Genomic DNA, 5,061 nt, shown 5'->3' with positions numbered 1-5,061 from the left:
TCTGATAAGGACAAATGCCATCAGAAACAAGACCCCAGAGGTTTTCTTTTTCTCAGGGGCTACATAGTCCTGTGTTTGGAACCATGGCTCTAAGCTTGTCTTTTTTTTTTTATATTTTGCATAGAATGCATTTCTAAAGATAGAGTATGACCTCAGTGGAAAATAAAGCAAAAACATGAGTTGTCTCTGTAGGCATAATGTTCTAGAAGTCAAAATACGTGCAATAATCGAGAGGGAGGCCCAAGAGCTACCGCCCCTCAAGTCTCCGTTGTCAAGCAAGTAGCCTTCAACAGGACCATTCTGGAAAAACACAGAAGTGCCATGGGGTTTGAGGGCAAAGGGACAGGCATTGGTTCTGAGCCAGAGCATACTGAGGGCAAGGGACTGGGGCTACAGTCACCTGCCGGCTGGCAGAACAGAAAGAAACAGTCTTCATGGGGAATAAGCTGCACTTTCATTCACGATGACTGGCAAGAGGGTGTAAACGTTTCTCATTGAACTGGACATGCAAAATAGCCTGGAGCCTTTTCTGAACCTGGAAGATAGCCGGAAGAGAGCAGTTACTCTAATAGAGGGTGTGACTCTGGGTGGCCTAGGGCAGAGAGAGAGAGAGAGAGAGAGAGAGATCAGAAGCCAGAAGAGAAGCATTGGCTGTGTCAAGTGGTCTATTCAGAAGGCTCCAGGGGGGGTATCTCGAGATCCCACATAAGAGCCCCATCATAGGAACACTCACCTCTAAAACCCTCCGAGGCCAGAGAACACTGCTGCCAGATCATCAGAGTACTGGAGAGCTAAGAAACCTCCTCTTGTTTACCCTCTGGGTCTCCCTCCATCCCCGGGGGAGCCGGAGACAGTATTTGGGAGGGCACAGAAGAGGAGGAGCAGCACAAGGCAGAGAGGGGAGCAGCTCACCATGCCCCTTCTTCCCCACCGCTTGTTCTCCAGCTGGGGAGCTGAGAGGCTTTAACTCTGAATGAGGTTCAGATCAGTGAATTAAAATCAGACTGCTCTTGTGACTAACAGAGACAGAGCGACTTTGCACTAAGTGTGTTCAAGAGAGTTTATGGAATCTGCCCAAGATTTCATCTACTTTCCATGTAGGGAAGACACGGGCCACAGAACAGCGTCAGATCACTGGCTGAGAGAAATAGAATCCTTACTCTAACCCCAGTTTGGAGACCTACTTGTTCAATGTACCCGTTACACTTTTATTGATTTGTTGTCCTCTTTATGAGGAGAGCTTGTTGGGGATACAGACCATATGTTATATTTATCTTTACAAGTCATGTGTCAGTATCTGCCACATAGCAAATGCTTGTTGAATGAATAAATGAATAAATGAGTTGATAAATGGGGGGGTCATGTAGGGTAGTGATTTGGGGTCCAAATTTGGGCTTTGACACTTACTAGTTGTGAGTTTTCCGCCAGCTACTTAACCTTGTTTTAACTTAACCAGTTATATAAACTTTGGCTTGACTTCCTTTTTAAAGGATTTTAAGGTCCAAAATAGTACTTGCCTCCTAGGATTTATTCGAGGGTTAGACGTGATATCATGCACGTATAATGTTCAGCACAGTGGCATGTGTGTAGTCAATGTTCAACCGACGAGAGCCTCAATGGCAGCATTACTCTGGCTGTAGTTAGGGATGGAGTTGCATGGGTTAGCATGCACAGACCACTCCTCCACCCCAGCGGGGCCTGGTGTCCTTGATTTTGATTGTACGTCCTTGACCCCCACTGGGCCTGGTGACTTTGATGCCTGAGTCTCTCGGCTCTATCTCCTCAAAGAGGAGGCTTGGTTTTCTGCTTAGGTTGGGGAGGGGCAGCTGCACTCCTCCATTGGGTAGAGAAGAGTCCTGGCTGGCGACAAAGGGCTTTAAAAAAAAAAAATTGAGGTACAGTTGACACACAGTGTTATGTTAGTTTCAGGTGCATAACACAGTAATTCAACAGCTCTGTGTGTTGTGCTATGCTCACCACTGACATGGCTACCATCTGCCACCATAGTCCTCTCGACTATATTCCCTATGCTGTGCCTTTCATTGCTGCAAGAAAGTGGCTTTATTTTTTTACATTTATTTTTTGAGAGACATAGAGAGACAGAGCACAAGTTGGGGAGCGGCAGAGAGAGAAGGAGACACAGGTTCCAGGCTCCAATCTGTCAGCACAGAGCCTAATGCGGGGCTTGAACTCACAAACCGTGAGATCATGACCTGAGCTGAAGTCAGACACTGAACCAACTGAGCCACCTGGGCGCCCCTGCGAGAAAGTGCTTTTACTTGGGCATTCAACCAAGACTTCAGTTTTCAGCACCCCCACCCCACTTTCAGAGGTATGTGGAACTTCTCCTACCTAAGTCTTTCTGGGATTCTATAGCACAGACCACCTTTAGTCTGAGCTTCTCCCAAATCTATCCCAGTTCCTTGGCTTTGATAAGTCAGTTACCACTGGCTTTCCAGCTTCCCATGTTTTGTTGCTTTTCCTTCTTCTTTGTCCTCATGTACTTATGCCTTAAATAAAATCCTTTTACCATCATGTGGGCAGAGGGCAGGGACGATTGGGAGAAGCCTACAATAAATATGAGTGCTCAATATGCCGTGTACAATTTGAAGTGAGTGCAACTTTTATAATAAGGAAAAATAACTGTGGTTGTAAAAAAGAATCGGGTTGGAGATATAAAACGTATATGTCCATATTTTTGTATATATAGTTAATAATACAAAGCGATTCATGCTATTTTGCAAAATAAGCCATCTAGACAGTACGTGCCTTAGTGTTTTCATAAAGTAGTAATTGCTAGGGTTGAGGTTATCGAAGAAGGCTTCATGGCAGAGGTGGCAATTATTCTAGACTCTGAAAAGTGGGTCGAATTTGGATTTCTTAACGGAGCAGGCCTCTATTTAGCCTATTTCTTTATTAACAATTATATGTAAATCAGGATATTATCTAGTGTAGTAGCCATTGCTTTGGACTTCTCAACATGCTTTTTCCTTATTATTCCTTCACTTTGGTAAGAGATGAATCCTCACTTGGAGAGAATGAAACCGGCACGAGAGAGGAAAACAGAGCCTGGAGACAGAACTGAAGACAAGACTTGAGTTTGATTCAGCTCCATCTATAGCCAGAGTGCCCTTGGACTTCCAAGTTGCAAGAGATGATAAATTCCCTTTTTCCCCCCCTTAAGTTAGTTTTAATTGGGTTTTAGTCACTTTCATCAGAAAGAGTCCCAACTAATATGGCAGAGTAATGAGACAGTATTTAACTCGGAACTTTAGAAGACCACCACAGTGGGTAGAGCTAGACCTCAACTTATAGCCTATTGAAATTACAACTTGAAGGTTGTTTCTCATTAAGCTTATTGGTGGTAGATAATTCTTATTCTTTAACTCAAGGCAATGTGGGAACAGACTGGTGTCTGCTTTTTCCCTTTGGAGCTTGTTATTTTTCTCCTAACAGATGAATTATTTGTAAGCAAAAATTAAAGATAAAAATCAATTCCCATCATCTTCAAAAAAAATGTGGTGAACATGTCCCTAGAGTTATGGGAGCTGCAGAGTAATTCACCTACAGAGTGCTGCTGGAAGGCAGAACCCACCAAGCCCCCCAGAATTCAGGATTAAGGGAAATGATAGTTTTGTGCTTACTGATTAGAAGTCTTTGCTGTAGCAGCCAAGGGCAAGATAGCAAGTCTTTGGGTGATCTGGCAAATGACTTAATAACAGGTAACTAATACCACCTAATGAATACATAAGTACATACAATAGTTCTACTCTTGTTTTGAGTGCTTTTTATATATTACCACAAACCTGATGAAGTACTGCTTAATGAGTACTCTCATCGTCTCATTTTCCAGATGAGAAAAATCGAGGCACGGAAGTGTTTAAGCCAGGATAGGCACCCAGGCGTCTGATGCTAGTAGGACATTCCCTTAATCCCTGGACTACACTGTGCTAGCTTATTAGTCACCCTATAGAAGCACCTTTGCTCTGGCTGCAAGTCTATGTCTCCACTGATAAAGCAAAGAGTTTGGGGCAAGACATAATATTACTAGGATAATAATCAGGAAAAAGGAAAAAAATCAATTTCTGCATGAAATGTATTCCTTCATTATTTTTATTGTGGTAGATTTTTCTTATGAGGCTTTAAATATTGTTCAATGAATGGTTATTAGTATTATTGGTAAAGAATAAAGAGAAAGAAAAATAATGAGTTAATAATGCCTTCTTATTTGGAAGAAAACAGTACTTTAAAACTGTGATTCTCACCCCGGGGGCAATTTTGCCGCCCACAGGACATTTGGCAATGTCTGGAGACGTTTTTGGTTGTCACAGCTGGGAGAGGCTACTGGCATTGAGTAGGAGGAGACCAGGGATCCTGCTAACCATCCCACAATGCACAGGTCGGCCTCCACAGCAAAGAACTGTCTCCAAACGTCAATAGCGCTCAGGTTGAGAAACTCTGCATTGAAACAACAAGAGTTCATTGAGTACACTTTTAATGAGCCCTGTAGACATCACTTTTCCAAGCTCAGAAGAATTTGAAAACAGGAGACAATATATTATCTTGGCAAGTCCAGAGCACAAAAATAAGTTTATGGAAATGACATAGCTTACATTGGACATATGAATAGAATGATAATCCAAAGTTTCTCATTAGAAATAAAATTTATCTGTTTTTGTGGTTTAGAAAAGTTCTTTGTGGCTTAGAGGGAACAGTTTTGGAAACTGCCAACTGTTAATTACTGAAAAAAAAATTTCTTATGAAGAGACAGCTTAAATTCATCAGCAAATGGCCTTTGCTGACTTTCCATCATTCTTAGAATGTTTGTCAATGGCTAAGGCTTTAGTGATTCTCCTAAGACATGATTTGATTAAAGACATTTTTTTATCTAAGTGGAAAAAGAATATAATTAAGATTTATTAGTATAAAGACCAAAAAATGCAGGATTCTCCTACTTAGAAATTAAGAGACTCGGTAATTTTTATGATGATCTTAGTCTCCTTAATTTGAATATTTCAAAACTAATTATATTATGAAAATTGAATGCCACACACCAATTCA

The 5,061-nt window shown here is 41.7% G+C and overlaps 1 long non-coding RNA gene across 1 annotated transcript; it reads left to right on the top strand.

Moving 5' to 3' along the window:
• Positions 1 to 2,191: 2,191 nt before the first annotated feature.
• Positions 2,192 to 4,203, top strand: LOC124502301 (uncharacterized). The gene is made up of 2 exons (XR_006959896.1): positions 2,192 to 2,332; positions 3,016 to 4,203. It is a non-coding gene; the product is annotated as an uncharacterized LOC124502301 (long non-coding RNA).
• Positions 4,204 to 5,061: the final 858 nt, after the last annotated feature.

The sequence above is a fragment of the Lynx rufus genome, unplaced genomic scaffold, assembly GCF_022079265.1.
Source record: "Lynx rufus isolate CCGP_SWC_20201006 ecotype Redwood Valley unplaced genomic scaffold, mLynRuf1.p SCAF_7, whole genome shotgun sequence".
In the NCBI taxonomy this organism is placed as follows: domain Eukaryota; kingdom Metazoa; phylum Chordata; class Mammalia; order Carnivora; family Felidae; genus Lynx; species Lynx rufus.
The sequence above is the reverse complement of the archived record's forward strand: the minus strand, read 5'-3'. Positions and strand labels throughout refer to the sequence as shown.